At 33.0% G+C, this 17,264-nt stretch overlaps 1 pseudogene; it reads left to right on the top strand.

Moving 5' to 3' along the window:
* The first annotated feature begins 114 nt into the window (after window positions 1-114).
* Window positions 115-13,409, top strand: LOC149548080 (replication protein A 70 kDa DNA-binding subunit A pseudogene; annotated as a pseudogene).
* Window positions 13,410-17,264: the final 3,855 nt, after the last annotated feature.

Here is a 17,264-nt window from a genome sequence, read left to right as displayed (position 1 = left end):
GATTGGAAGCACAATGAGACCTTTAGAAGGCCTTTTAACCTCATCATAGGCTTTGATAGTGATCTTACACCTAGGGTCAATGAAAAATTCAAACATGCCTAATTGTTGGATAACATGGAACGAGATGATGTTCAACCATGCACCATTGTCTATCAGGACTTGACAAACGTGAATATAGAAGATTTGGATTTCAATGTGGAGGGTGAGAGTGTGGATATGATTGACATCTCAGTCATATTCTTTAAAAAAGGTGATATAATAAGGTGAAGAAATTTGGTTCACCATAGCTTGGAATCTCTGTGCATCAATATCTATGGGGATGTTGGCAAAACATGAGGCTTTTTTAAGAATTTCCTTGTGCAAAGAGGATAATTCTAAAAACTCAAAGATGGATATTTGAGTCAAGGTTCATTGTAGTTGGTTGACAAGGTCATCATTGGAGATTCTTGAGGTACATTCTTGTTTGGATGATGAAGCATTTTTAGGATCATTAAAAACCTTGAGAACAACTTTGGATTTCCCCCTAGTGATAGCATTAAGCAAAGAGGAGGAGGAGGATTCTACCACTTGAAGTACCACCTTGGGTTGGATGTTCCTATGTTGTTGGGGAGCATTTCATGTTTTGAGGAAAACCTTACATTTTTCATCCTCAACATCATAATTAGGTTGTTTGTTAGAATTAGAAGTCATCATACAAATATATTCAATAGGTTCATTCATGTTTATAACATTATATGTGTTAGCATATGCATAGTTGATCTTAGCATCATGATTTTTCTAAGGAACCTTGGAGGATTCACCTTTCTCATACTCTAGAAATAGTTGTTTGAAAGTTTTATGGTCAAAGTTCTTAATGAGGACATCTGTGACAACTTTACCAGCATCTATAAGATATTGAATGACATCCTTGAGTTTAAAATAGTTTTTAGTGTTGTGGCCTTTGCTTCTATGATAACTGCAAATATTATCCTCTCTCCACCAAGAGGGACTAACGAGTGGGTCATAGGGGCAAGAATTTTCTAGAAGAGTAACCAATTTGCTTGCAATTAAAATCTTCAAGACCACTTCATAAGGTTAAACCATTGATGTTTAAACATGTATTTTCTTAGAAAATTTGGTATTCTTGTCAAATACTCGTGGTTTCGAACCCTCTTGTTTTTTTGTAGCATAAATGGTTTTGGAAAGGTTGAACACAGACTCCTTGGTCTTAGGAGCATCCACTACTCCATCATTGACAACATATTTGTTTTTATTCCAAGGTTTTTTTTTGTCCTTTTCATTTCTATTATCATCCTTGTCTTTTTTCAAAATAATGTCACCTTTCCTGATAGCAAAATCATCAATACAATATGCACTCTCAACCATTGCATTGAAGGATGTGAACAACTATTTTCTCAAGTCAATGTAAAGTTCTAGTACAAGCCTGTTGACAAAGATGTCAATTTTTTAGCTTTGTGAACTTGTTGAGGATACCTAGAATGTAGAGATCTCCATCATTGAAGGTATGTTGGAAAAGGTTCTCTGTATTTTTGTTTGATGTTGTACAAATCCAACATAGTGATGGGATGTTGAATGTTATAGGAGTATTCTTGGATAAAATTTTGTGCATGTTCATTGAATGTTTTGATAGGGGGAGTCAATTTTGTGAACCACTCCATAGCTTTCCCTCTTACAATCCTAGCAAACATATGCATAAGATAGGTGTCTTCATGCATGAAATCCATACTAATAGCATATAAATACCTCACATGATCATGAGGGTTATCATTTCCATTACATTTTTCATGCTTAGGAACCTCTATATCCCTAGGAAATGGAAGCATGTATAAACTCCTATCAAAGGGGAGAGCACATATTGATTCAAAAAAGGAATTTTTAGGTTGCTCTTTGGACAATTGTAATTATGCAAGTTGTTTCCTAAGTTCTTTCATCTCTTCTCTCAATATTTCAGCCTCGGTGGGCTCTCATTTTTGAATTATTCATTCTACATCAAAATCTTGAGGGAGTTTCCTTCCCTTTGTTTTCACACACTGAAAGTATTGGTCCCCATTCTATTCTAAAGCTTTGAACATTAATTTTTGGGTGACCTCATCTTGTTGAAATCTCATGATGTCTTCACTAGTGATTTCCTCATCACTTTCATGATGTGATTGTGATTGTCTAGGTGGGGATGGGAATGCTCCCGCATTGACTCTAGGATTCCTAGGAGGTGTGTTTTTTCCATCATTTCTACCAAGGGGAATGTGATCAAATGTATTTTGGGAATAGCTTCTCCCATTTCCTCATCATGTACATAAGTATTAGTTTTAGCTTGTTGATAAGTTTTTTCTCTAGCAATACAGCTTCTTTGAGTCTTTCATTTTCTCACACTTATTCCTCTAAGTAGCATTGGATTTCTTCGGGATGCATGGTGATCAAGATGTCATTTTTACCCATAAGTGTATCAAAGGGTGTAGCAAATGGATTTTCAAAGCTATAGAGAAAATTATGTCAGATGTTGGTTTTTTGTGTTTGATTAAAGTTAGGATCTTCCACACAAGGTTGCTCATGAGGGTGCCTAGGTGGAGTTTTCGATTGTGCAAAAATGAAAGATGGATGACTACCGTTACCAAATTGGAACTTAGATGTGACTGATAAGTAAGGATATGTCTTTTTTTAGTAGGATGAGAAAAGTGTTTCGGATTAGAAGCTCGTACAATCAAGAATAATCACTTGTCAATGTAAAATAGATGACTTGTCAAGAGTGCTCAAGAATTTATAGCACTAATGACTCAAGTTGAGAGAGCAAGCAAGAATATCAATAGAAATTAGCTAGAATAAAGTGGTAATCAATTTTTTGACAAGTGATCATCAATGAAATTTTGATACTTACATCTAGCAAACTAAACCCATCTTTTCAACTTAGGACAATACCTAACACTAAGTTTTGAGACCAAATTTAGGAAGGAATGAAGTGATAAGACCCTAGATTAGTTAAAACATAATGCAAACTCTATTTTGAAGGAGAAATAACCTAGGAAATACTTTTCTAGAAGCTAGGTGATAATAAGACAACAAATTATATCATATGATAAAGTTCATAGTAAGCAGGCGAAAATTTTCTTTTGGGAGACAGTTTCTCTTAAGCAGGGTGATAAAGTTTAGTATAACCAAGTGATAGAGCTCAAAGTAACTAGGTGATACAATTTTGGACAAAAAGTATTGTATGATATTTCTCTAGAGAGAGTGCAATAGTGTGCTAATGAATTGTAAAAAATAATAGTTTTGAAAATTTTGTGTTTTGGTTTAACAGTCAAGTAGTTTTCAGATCAGATGGTATAGAACTTTAGTTTATGTCAAAGAACAACATGGTTTGCAAACAATAGAGGTATTTTTCATGTCTCAATCAATTGAAAAAGGGACAAATAAACCTTGCCAATATGCATTTATGATATCAAAACAAAATCTCTACCAAAGCTATCGAGATGTTTGATTTGAGAGAACATTTACACAGGTCAGCACATTCAAAAATACTTTCCAAGCATGTCTACCTAAAAGTCAAAGTTCATTACTCAACAACTTGGCCCACACTAAGTGCTCCTTTGCCTCACACCAAGTGGTTGCCCACAAGAAATATTGGATTTTTCATGCAAATTCCATAAGAGTAACCAAGGGAACATAGATGGTGAGTGTAAAATCTTGGGGTGATCCAGGTAATCCACTAGGAACAATCCTTGCACCAAGAAGTTGAGTAGAAAAATAGGGTAGTTACTAAATTAGAGTGTTTAAAAAGGGCTTTCATTCATAATGTTCCTCTTGCACCCAATTACGTGATACCCCACCTTGCAGTGTATAACAAACCTCGTGGCCACAAGAGCACATTAAACATTCTTGCCTAGCATTTTCCTCATGGTCCCAATCCCACAAGTACTCACACTAAGTGAAAAAAAACACTATTTCTACCAAGGTTTTTTGTCCTTGATAGCCTTGAGATTATAGTGGGCTAGAATAGTTGGGTTCGCTTGTCCCCACTTGGGTCATTCCTCTTGGTTTCCCAAGAGCAGACCCTCTAAAGGATTCTAACTACAATAGATTTGGTCCACTTTCAAGAGTCAATATTTTTGATTCACCACGAGGGTGAAGAGTATAGTTTCCTATCTTGATTGTTTCTCTGAAACATGCCAAAAAGATTTAATTAGCCCTATTTCTTTCAAAATCTAAAGGTGAGTCAATATTTTTGATTCACCACAAGGGTGAAGAGCATACTCTCCTATCACCAAAGAATAAAAATTACAAGTTTAATGTGCCTATGAAATGAAAATAACTAGTAGAGTATCAGACATAAAATAAAAGAATACAAGAAAATATTTGGTTTTTATATGTTAGGCAACTTTGAAAACAAGTTGTTAGTAGATTTTGTGCATTTGAAGCTTTGACATGTATTCTTTTCAAGGTAATTATGCAATCATTTCAAGGCAACAACCTACAAGCACAATGGTTAGTCCACCACAAGTTAGTCCAAAATAGTAGAAAAATCTATAAATAAACCTCTATCAGACTATCACAAACCTGTAAAATCTAACAAATAGCAAGCAACAACTAAGAAATTGACCAAATCACCTAAACAGCATGTAGTTTTAGGCAAGGTGATATTTACGAGAAGAATGTTGTACGCTACTTCTTAGTATACCAATGTGACAGTTTTCCTTCATGTGACATATCTCCTAAAGCCATGTGATACTACTTACTATACTGAGGTGATATAGTTTAGTAAGGGCATGTGATACTTTTACTAGAAAAGTATCACCCAATAGTACAAACAAATATTGTACGATACTGGAAAAGTATCACCTGATACCTATGACTATAAAATAATAAAGTGCAGACAAAATGCAAAAAATGCAGCAAGACAAGGAGAAAAACTAGAGTATTCTAACCCATAGTGAGCACCAAAAATGTACACTAAGAAAGTGTTACACTCTAAATCCTTCTATCCAAGTGATTCCATGAGTTTGGAATGCTTGAATTCTAGCTTAGAGCTCTCTATCCATGGAGTGAAAGAAGTGTGTTTTAAGCATATAATGGGTTCTCAACTGAGCCTTAGAGACACATTCCTTTCTAGTAAACCATGCAATGGGAGGTTCTTTGAGACAAGAACAAGAATGCAAGTGTCCACAATGAGTTCCTCAAATATGCAATAAAAATATAAATTAAACTAACATGAATATGCAAAATACAGCTATATTAAACAAGAATGAGAGTGTTACAAGATCTAAACTTGATACTATGTGAGCTCGATTATTGCAAAATAAAAGCTAAACTACATGAAACTAAACTAGAATTCTATGGATGATAGAATGAGATAAGGAAATAGAAGTTCTTCACAAAGTTCTCAAGAATTCGATCAATAAACCTGCAACATTACAATACTGAAGAGTGTGGATCCTTTAAGAAGGGGAGAACTCTTTCTTTTAAAGATGTACGGATGGTGGAGGTCAAGATCAATGGATGAAGGATCAAAGGTGAAAGTTTACTTTGGCATGATCCATGTGCAAGAGGAAGTCAACCAATAAGAAACGAGTTAACTTTGTATGTGAGACAAAACTATTTCTTTTAATTTGTAAAATAGAATAAGGACTTTATGTGTGCACATCGAATGGGTTAGAAGAATGGGGTATTTTATTTAATTAAAAGGGGACACATTATTTTAATCAAATAATGAACTTAGGATAGTATAGTCAAACAATAGGTCATAATCAAATTAATTGATTTTTAGCAATTTGGTCTAGACAAATGATTAATCAATTTAGCCAAAATGCTAAGAAGGGGGCTAATAGTCTAGGTGACTATTTTTAGGTGATTACACTACCAAGATATTTGATTTGCAAGAACATTAACACGGGTTGAGAACATTCAAAAACACATGCCAAGCAGATCTACCTAAGATTCAAGGTTCATTACTAAACAACTTTCCCCACACTAAGTGCCCCTTCGTGTCACACCAAGCGGTTGCCCACAAGAGATATTGACTTTGTCATGGAGGTGTCATTATCATAACCAAGGGGACACAAATGGTGAGTGTAAAATTTTGGGGTGATCCGAGTAATCCACTATGATCAATCCTTGCACCAAGATGTTGAGCGGCAAAATAAGGTAGTTTATAACCTAGAGTGTTTAGATCAGGTTTCCATTCGTATTAATCCTCTTGCACCCAATCATGAGACACCTTTCCTTGTGGCAAGTAATGGATCTTGCGTCCACAAGAGTACCTTAAGAATGATTTCCTAGTATTTTTTTCATGGTCCCAATCCCACAAGTACTCATACTAAGCGAAGACAAGCAATGCATCTACCAAGGTTTTGTATCCTTGATAGCCTTGAGTTTATATTAGGGCAAGATAGTTGGGTTCTCTTGTCCCCACTTGGGTCATTCCTCTTGATTGCTCAAAAGAAGGCCCTCTAAAGGATTCTAGACTAAACCAGATTGGATCCACTCTTGGGGGTCAAGATTTATGATTCACCATGAGGGTGAAGAGCTTACTCTCTGATCCCAATTGTTTCCCCAAAACACGTCAAACAAGTTCAATTAACCCTCTTGCTCTTGAAATATAAAGGTGGGTCAATATTTTTGATTCACCACAAGGGTGAAGATCATACTTTCCTACCACTAAGAGACCAAAATCACAAGTCTTATGTGCCTACGAAAGATAAACAATTAGTAATATTGTCACACACAAAATAAGGAAAATACAAGCACTTGTTTGGTTTTTATGCTTTTAGGCAGCCCTGCAAACAACTTTTAGTAGCCTTTTTGCATTTGAATCTTTGACATGCATTCTTTTAAGGTAACCTTTCAAGTGTTTAGGAAAAAAAACTACAAGCACAAACATTAGTCCAACAAAGGTTAGTCTCAAAAATAATGTGAAAACCTGTGATAAACCTCTGTCAAATAGTAATAGACCTATAAAACCCAAATAATAGAATGCCAAAGACCAAAAAATTGATTAAAGAACCCAAACAATAATAATTTTTAGGCTGAGTGATATTTTTCTACAGACAAAATATTGTACAATACTTTTCAGTATAGTGGTACGATAATTCTATTTCGTGCAATACTTCATCCTATAATTGCACGATAAAACTTTATATACTAGTGCGATAGAGTTCTATATGGGCACGTGATACTTTTACTAGAAAAGTATCACATGACAATTCTAAGAAATATTGTACGATATAGAGAAAGTATCGCACGATAATCATGGCTGCAAAAATAAAGAGACCAAACAACAAGCGAAAAATGCAAGAAAAATGTGTAGATTAAGAGGAAAAACTAGAGTGTTCTTCCCATGGTGGGTGCAAAAAATGTACACTAGAATTGTGCACTTCTCTAAACCCTTCTATCTAAATTATTCCATGGATTGAAATGCTTGAATGGTGGCCTAGAGCTCCCTACCCATGGAGTGCAAGGGGCATAAGACAAGTATGAAATGAGCTCTCAAATGAGCCTTAGAGATGCAACCCTTACTAGTAAACCATGCAAAGGGAGGTTCCTTAGACAAGAACAAGGATGTAAATATCCAAAAGAAGTCCTCAAGTATGTAATGCAAGTATGATCTATGCTAGAATGAGATGTACAATGCAACTATGCTAACAATATGATAATGTTACCAATCCATGCTAATTGAACTAAGTAATTTAAGCTATTTCAAAATGAACTAAACTACTTGCAAATGAATATAAGCTAATATAGGGATGATGATGAGAGAATTTAGACAAGAAGTAGAAGTTCTCCACAAAGCTCTAAGAAATCTGTTGAGAAACCTGCAGCATAACATTACTCAAGAATGATCCTTTGAGAAGGAGAGAGTTCTCTCTTTTAAAGGTAAACAGACAGTTGAGATCAAGATCAACAAATGGATAATCAAGGGTGAGGGTTGACTTTTAGCATGATCCATGTGGAAGATCAAGTCAACCAATGAAAATGAGTTGACTTTCCATGTGAGATAAAAGCCTTTTCTTTTAATTTGTAAATAGAAAAAGGACTTTATTTGTGCACATTGAGTGGGTTAGAAGAATGGGATCTTTTATATAATTAAAAGGGGACATGTTCTTTTAATCAAATATGGACTTAGGATAATATAGTCAAACTATAGGTTAAAATCAAATTAATTTATTTTTAGCAATTTGGCCTAGGTAAATGATAAATAATTTAGCCCAAATGATGAGAAGGGGGCTAATAGTCTAGATGGCCATTTTTAGGTGATTATAACTGTCAGCCATACCCACATTTTTGAAGACTAGAAGGGCTTGGAATGGTATCTAGAGGAAGAAGGTTTTATGTAATGTTTAGGGTTCGCTTCATATATGTATAGATGACTTTTTGAGGGCTCTCTTTTTCAAGTTTTTTGTGTTTGTCCTTTTCATCTAGTATTTCCTTACTCTCAACTCTCAACTTCTGATTTTTGTTGGTTAGGCTCTCTGAGCCTCTTCATTTCTATAAGGAGCTTAGTTTTTTTTTTTGGTATTCTAGGTAATCTAGATTTATAAGTTTATATTCACGGCTCTATGCTTGGTTGGTTCTTTCTTTCTATAGTTCCTCTCCTCTTTCCTAGTGTCTAGTTTCTCCCCTGTTCATACCATATACCTCTATAATATGTTCTTAGATTGTAAATATACAAATATAAATGAAATGATAGTATATTTATATATCTCGCCTCTACAATAATTAGTCTTCAATGTGTATATGTTCAATCTTCATCTTTCTTAGTCAGGAATTTGTATTCTAAACTAGTTTCATGTAACTTTGAACTTATTTTTCTTAATTAACATTTTAGATTTGGGTTTTAACAGTAAGCCTTTAAGGTAGGTGAATAACATATTGTGATTTAAGCATAATGGTTAATATGGAATGAATCAATTTGCTTCATCAAATGTAAGTATGTATCTCAAGCTTCAAAATAACATAAAAAATAGAATAGCAAAGATTGTATTCTACAATCGATGTTGGGATGGTAGATTCTTCGGAAGAATGAGATTCTTGAGTCTAAGTTTTTTAATTTCAGAGCATTGTGTTAATATATTACTAATATTGAGTAAATTCACTTGCAATGTGAGAAGACTTGTTGAAAAAAATAATATTAGATTTATCCAGAATTTTATTAGAATGAAAAAAATGAACATAAATATAACAAAAAAATTACATAGGATTTGGATATCCTGAAATAGGAGTTACTCCCCTCAATCTTTGAAATATTTGAAATCCAAATTTAAGGGGCTATATATTGCATGTGGCATAAATACATAATGGATGGTAGAAATTAAATTCGATTATCATAGTTATATCTGATCATTTCAAAGGCAATTTTTTTATTTTTTTTACTTAGCCAACTCAATAACTCAAGAATTTATCCTAAACACCAAGAACAATTGAAATATGGGCTCAATACCAAGAAAAAGAGAATAAGTAGACAGAAATTGGAACTTTAAAGTAGTTAATTATGCAATCAAGAAACAAATACTCTTGAAAGATAGCAAGAGTAAAACTAAACATAATATACACTAAAGGGAATTATATATAAATGCAGAATTATAATGTTTTGAAATCCATTCTTTTAAACGGTTTAACTAACAATTAAAATGAAGGAATATTTTATGTATTTTTTAATCCTTCAAATAAATTATGATCTTCTCATGAAATAGTGATTCATTAGATTTAATCATTAATATATTGAATTATAAGTGGACTAACATCGATCTTGGCCAAGGAAAAGAATAACAAATGAAGATATTACAGAATGAGGTGTCTATATAAGGATGGAAGCTCTAATTCAAAAAAGGATAATTAAGGAAATGATTTTAAAACTGAATAATTGTTTGTAATCTTCCAAAGGACAATAAGTCCTAGAAGAGTAGTAAGATTCTTTTCAAACAATAGGGTTTAGGCCTTTTACCAATAAATTTTTTTTATTAATTATTTAGGAAAAAAATAAAATCCAACATATAGCATTTTTTACTTTATTTTTCCACTTTCTTAAAAATGGACATTCTACATTTTTTTGAACTTATAGTTTGTTTATAGTGTAAGTATTGAAAAGTGCTAAATGAATAATGAGGGGTTAGATGTAAATGAAGGGAGTGAAGGTTCATTTATTAAGCTGAGAGGCTTTCTACAGTGGTAGCAATCTTCAATGTAAACAATAAGTCTTTTTCAATAAATTTGATAGCCATTTGAGAGTTCTAATTTAATTAAATAACAATGTTTAATAGAAATGATAATGGTGGACTCCCAAATTGATGGTTGTTGTGATCTTGTATTGAGTTAGCTTGATAATTGAAGAAATGACCAATGGTTAAAAAAGTTTAATATAAAAGAAAGAGAAAGTGGCAGTTAGGAATGCATGACGGTTAGAAACCAAAAGTAAAGATGCATGCACACATAGTAGAAGATGGTAAGATGTAACAGTTATGCATTAGAAGCATTGGGTACATTAGAAATGTGGGATAGAAAATGATATTTTTGAATCTTTAATTTAACAACTATATATAGTTATCTTGCAGGAATGATTGTGGAAGACAAAACCACAATTACACATTGATAATTTCTATTTTAGTTGCCTTATACTGTTTAAGAAATGTCACAATACCATATGTCTATATTTACAAATCATGATAATTCTGAAGTGAGTAGATTTTGAAAAGCTTGATCAATGTTTTAGGAGAGGGTAATATTTTATTCATTTGGTTCTTTTACATTCTATGAAACATTTTTCAATTGGATTTTTTTTATTGTGGACGTGAGCAGATAATGTTTACCAATGAAGATAAGAGACAAAATAAAACTATCATTGTTTGCCTCTCATTTATTACCAGTGGTACATTTTGGCGATCTCGTCGAAGAAATTGGATTGTTCATCATTGTCTTTTAATTTTGAAGTGCATTCATTTTAAAATAGAGGTAAAAATGTATAGAGTTCCTGCAGGAGCAAGTAGAAGTGATCTTTGAAATTCATATTAAAGAAGTGAATGCTTGCATTTAAGAGATCGCTCACATATCCATTAACGTAATGGATATCCCTTTTTTTTATTTTTGGTTTCTAAATATTTTGAAAGGATCAATCTTTCACAACGTTTGTGATCATTGTGTGTCTTGAGAAATATATCTTCTAGAATTTTGTTAAGCATTTAACGTTCTTTCTTTATACACATATCTCCAAGGGAAATTATATCTGAATCTATGTCTAGAAGAGAACTCATTTTAAGTACGTTTTTTCTTTGCAATATACACAACCCCCATATTATATTATATGAGATGAATTTTATTTGAGTTTATGTGTTACTAAACCGTTGAATATTATGCTAATGTCTTTATATTTTCCATGCATTAACACGAGTGCTCTAAGATTGGGAGGTAGAAAAATTGATCTCATTTGTTTGAAGTTGTAAATATATTTCTATAACTATTTGATTATTTGATTTGATGAAAATATTATGATAAAATCCATCAACTTCATCCCTTGCATTCATTTTTTTCTAGCATGATCGAGATCCCGTCTTGAGGATTGAGAGTAATGAAGGCGACAAGTGCATGCCTATATTTATTGCTCTTACTAAATCTGAAATTTTTGACCGTCATAGCCATAAGCACCTTGGCTTCTAGAACGACAATATTCTAGCCTATGCACACTCTCAACCCACTAGAAAATGAAATGAATGCATACAAATGATTGTTTAAGGTTTGGCACAATTTGAATCCAGCTTTGAAATGCTCTGGCCCTAAATCATTTGCATCAAGTCTCATTCTTGAGATTTAAAGTTTCTAACAAAACTTTGAGCATGATGTGGCTATAATTGTAAGCTATATAATCAATATAGGTTTAAAATAATATGATTTGTTTTAATAAAAATTAAATATTTTTTGTTATCTATATAGTTATTTTCTATATTTTTCAAACATAATTTTCTATTATTAAAGATAGTATTTTTTATAAATCTCATTGTGTTTAATGTTTTATTATTTTGTTTATGTTATGATGATGTAGGCATGGACTCTACCAATGATTCATGTGATCAACTAAATGTTGCAAGAAATAAAGTTGTTGCAAAAAGCATTCCTATTGCAGCATTACATCCTTATACGAGTGTATGGACAATCAAGGCTAGAGTTACTACAAAGACTCATCTTCGTTAGTTCAACAATGCAAGAGAAGATGGAAAAGTTTTTAGTTTTGATTTGGTTGATTTTGATAGTGGGGAAATAAGAGTTACATGTTTCAATGTTATTGCAGATAAGTTTTATGAATGCATAAAGATTGGGAAACTGTTTGCAATCTCAAAAGGGAGCCTTAAACCTGCACAGAAAAAATTTAACCATTTGAAGAATGATTTGGGAAATTCAACTACAAAGTAATTTCATAGTTGAATTGTGTTTGGAGGAAGACAATTTTATGCCTAACAAAATTTCAATTTTATATCAATCAGTGAAGTTGATGCCATGGAAAGCAATTCTATATAGTTGATATTATTGGTGTTGTTTTAGCAATTGATCCATCAAATTTGATATTAAAAAAGAATGCCACACAAACTGAGAAAAGAACTCTTCAATTGAAAGATGGGTTAGGTTTCATAGTGGAGTTCATAATGTGGGGTGACTTTGCAATAAGGAACGCCAACAACTCCAAAATCTATATGACTTGGAAAGTTTTCCTATTCTTGCTATAAAGGTTGGATGCATTAGTGGTTTTGGAGGAAAATCTATATGGATAATTAGCGCAACCCCCAACTTTTTATAAATCAAAATCTTCTAGAGGCACATCAATTAAAATTGTGGTTTGATACAGAAGGGAAATGTCTTGCTTCCCCTTCTATTACAAAGTAAATATCATTTGTTGGACAAACTAAAATGCTAAAAACTGTGGCACAAGTTAATGATTCAGGACTAGGTCAATCTAATGCACATTGTTGGGGTATGATAAAAGCTACTCTATGTTTTATAAAGGTGGAAAATTTTTAATATTCAGCTTGCCCCTTAAAATTTGAAGAAAGGCAATGCAAAAAGAAGGTGAACAATGATAGAAATGGTAATTGGTATTGTCAAAGATGTGATAAGATTTTTTTTGAATGTGATTACATATACATGCTTCAATGTATAGTGCAAGATCACACAACATTCACTTGGATTACTATTTTGGGAAAGTGACAGAAGAGATTATGGGTGTTATAGCAAAGGAATTAAAAATATTGAAGGATGAAGAACAGGATGATGTCAAACTAGGAGAAATTATATGGAAGGTCATTTTCAATAAATTCATATTTAAAGTTTCTATGAAACAAGAGACTTACAATGATGAACAAAGAGTTAAGTGTACTGTCATAAAAGTTGATAAGTTTGACTATGCATCTAAAAGCAAAGTATTATTAGATTCAATTGTTTAGATCTAGGTTCTACTTTGTTTATTTCCTTCTATGCATTTCCTTCTAACTAAAAATATTTTCAAATGTTTTAATGAAATACTTGATATGTGCAAGTTAGCACTACACACTCAAAAGGTGTCACACTCTAAACCCTTATATCCAAACAATTCCATGAGTTTGGAATGCTTGAATGTCATCTTAGAGCTCCCTATCCATGAAGTAAAAGAGAGTGTATTTCAAGTACAAGGGCTCTCAGCTGAGCCTTGGGAATACTCTTCTTGATAGTAAACCATGCAACAGGAGGTTCCAAAGACAAGATGCAAGAATCCAAATGTCCACAAGGAGTTCCTCAAGGATGCAATGCAAATGAAGATTAAGCTAGAATGAGAGTGCAAAAATGCAACTATGTTAAGCAATATGCAATTGTTACAAATCCCACTAATTACTATGTGATTTAAGCTATTGCAAAATGAAAGCTAAGCTACATGCAACATGATTCTAAGCTAGTATGCAATGGTGATGATAGAATGACACAAGGAATGAGAAGTTCTCCACAAAGCTCCAAAGAAAACTTATTAGAAAACCTGCAGCATAACAATATTCAAATGGTGATTGATCCTTTAAGGGGGAAATCTCTCTCCCTTTTAAAGGCACTTGGATGGTAGAGATCACGATGAAGATGAGAGATGATCAATGGTGGAGTTCAAAAAAAGAAGTGATCCATGTGCACACACAAGTCAACCAATAGAATATAAGTTGACTTGTCATATAAGACAAAAGTCATAAAGCCTTTTCTTTTTGAAAATTAGAAAAAGGACTTTATGTGTGCACTTTAAGTGGGTTAGAAGAATGGAGTCTTTATTTAATTAAAAAAGGGACATGTTCTTTTAATAAAATAATGAACTTAGGATAGCATAGTCAAACTATAGGTTATAATCAAATTAATTGATTATTAGCAATATGGTCTAGGTAAGTGATTAATTAAATTAACCAAAATGTTGAGAAGGGGGTTAATAGTCTAGATGACCATTTTTAGGTGATTAAATTTGCACCTCTTTAATGAATGCATGATCAGTCCGAGAACATATTACATCAAAGAAAATAGAAGCCAAGAAGGCAGAAATAGATATAGATATCTGATTCTAAAGAATGAAATGCAGAAAGAGATAGCACATCCTGAATGTACAACTTGATAGTGGTAGTATTGAATGCTAGGAAAAGGATGATGTCAAAATTCAAGAAGCATGCTAACACCTAGGCAAAGCAAATAGATCAAGAGCAAGTGAACAGATCAAACAAATGCTCTTAAGAAATAGATGGTTGTAGCAAGTGATGATAGAGTATTTCTACCCCCTCAAGATCAAAATTGAAATGAGGTAAAGGGATGAAGAAACAAGTGTGATATGAGTAAATCAGAATATAGCAATGTCCAAGATAATAGATAGATAATTAGAACCAAAGAGTGACTATTAAGGAATGATAGAATGCCCTAGTTTGACTAGAGTTGAGCATGAAGGATACAACATAAAAATTAGGTCAAGTCAAGTAGAAAGATGATTCTAGACATGAAAGGGTGAATTTAAGTAGATATGAAGTGTAGAGGTGATGAAGAAATGAAAAAATGAAGATGCCCCAGCGATGATTCAGAGATTAGACCAAAGAAGATCAGCTAACTACTCAAAAGAAGGTAGAATTTTTAAAACACAATTTTAACTATCAAGATGAACTCAGATTTCAATTTCAATCCCAAAAATGGATCTAGGAAATCAAAATTAGCTAGGGGTCAAAAGGTTATATAGATGTGATGATAGGATAACAAAGAGGCAAAGTGGAAGATCAAGAAGATGAAAAGACATGATCAAGAAGAAAGCAAGAAAGATATGAAAGCAATTAGTTGATATGTCCATGAAAAGATGAAGAGAGAACTCTCCCCATATGCATGAATGTAAGACTAAGCTAGAAAATGAACCTATAATGCAAGCAATCTACAAAGTGGTTTACCTACAAGAAACGCATAATGTTTAGACTCTTATTTCATCATTGAGTGTTTATTAGGGACATCATGAGATCATACAATCATCACTAGTATAACTATGAGGATATGAATATGATCAATATTAGATAGGTATGTGGAAATCAAATCTAAGCATCAAAGACATATAAGTCAAGATGACTACACAATTAGATTCCCTAAGTTTAGTATAGCAAGATTATACCTGTATCAAGGCATAAGCACCAGGATAAACCCCAAGTGCGATCTTGTGAAATAGTCAAGGATGATAGGTTTATAAGTTAAAGTGTCAAATAGGATGAGCATGAATGTTTAAAACACTATAGACAAATAAAGTATACCCACAAGAAGAAATCAAGAAAACATGCCCCATGCCCCCACTCTTCCAATCAATGACATCCTTGAAAGACTATTAGGGAGTGAACATATAGTGAAGAAATAGTCATAGATAGCACACAAAGTAGATAAAGATCAGCATAGCTCAATCATTTAAGTGTTTAAGTGCATGTGTGTAAGTCACTTGGCTATTTTTTCAAGACTTGATTCTAATAGTGAGAAATATCATGATATCAAAAACTGTAGGTAAACTATCTAAAAAGTGTTGAGAAACATTGGGGGGGTGGGTGTGTAGTGTTGATAAACACTATTTTGTGAGTTTCCAAAGAAACCCTAATGCACAAGGAAAACTCAATATGTTAAGCCACTATGCCCCCAAGACGAGGACAAGAAATAATTCCAAGATAAGAAATGTGGTGTGAAGTGGGTGATTGATATTGATAGACATAGGTGCAAGGGTCTCAAGTAGCACCTGTTTCTAGGTTTTCACCACTTGATAGATTTTTTCAGGACTTTTTTCAATTTTTTTGTATTTTTTATTTTTTTAATTTTTTCTAGTGATACATCAAAGTGGCTATTGCTAGGTTTTCACTAAGATGATCATTTTTTTAGGACATTTTCTAATTCTTAGGATTTTTTCAGCATCATATATAATTTTATGGATTTTTTAGAATGATTTAGACATCACTAGTTCTCAAGCAAGATCACATCATTTTGTTCCAATGTCTAGCAAGGTATAGGACACAACGGAGCAACAAGTCAATGGATAAGTAGAGATGGATAAGAAAGGAGTATGAAGCAAGTGAAGGTGATCCTCAAGGACTAACTCCTCAAGAGTACCCAAGTTAGGGAAAGAGGTGAAATAGTTAGATAAAGTATATTTTAGATAAGAAATGAAAGTAATGAGCAAGATAACATGTAGGATAAGCAGTGAAGCCAACAAGTGAGATAGCATGAAGCGTGTAGTCCAAAAGAGTAGCCATGTCAAGAGACCTATGAGAACCATGTTTTATTTATTGTGATCAAGACCAAGGGGTCAACTAGATAGGATAGTGATGGGATAGAGCAATAAGAATAAAGCTCAAGATGGAGGCTATGACTGAATGAGAAAACACAATAGAGAATCCCATGGATAAGATAGCCAATATGCAAAGATAGCTCAACATTGTCAAGATCAAAGAGAGAAGAGGGGATAGATGGATGATGGAAGAATTACATATGATGTTTGTCTACCAGGTTTTCATCATGGTACTTATCCAAGGTGACACAAGAAATATTTTTCACCATAAGATGAATTTATTTATCTTTACTTTTGTTACCAAGGTGCCACAAGAAGTGGTTTTCACCAAGGCACATTTTCATTTTTTTTCATTTTTTCATTTTTTCCTTCTTTTTTTTTGGAATTTTTAGAAATAGTTGAACCTTTTTTTTCAATTTCGATAATGCTCTTATAGTAAGGATAAGTCATGATAAGCTAAGACCATAGATAAGTATGCTCAAAGATGCTAATAGGGTGATGGAAGGGAGAT

Source organism: Cupressus sempervirens, chromosome 7 (genome assembly GCF_028749045.1).
Source record: "Cupressus sempervirens isolate cs-2001-9-10 chromosome 7, ASM2874904v1, whole genome shotgun sequence".
In the NCBI taxonomy this organism is placed as follows: Eukaryota; Viridiplantae; Streptophyta; class Pinopsida; order Cupressales; family Cupressaceae; genus Cupressus; species Cupressus sempervirens.
Note: the sequence above shows the minus strand (reverse complement) of the source record. Positions and strands in the feature narration are given on the sequence as shown.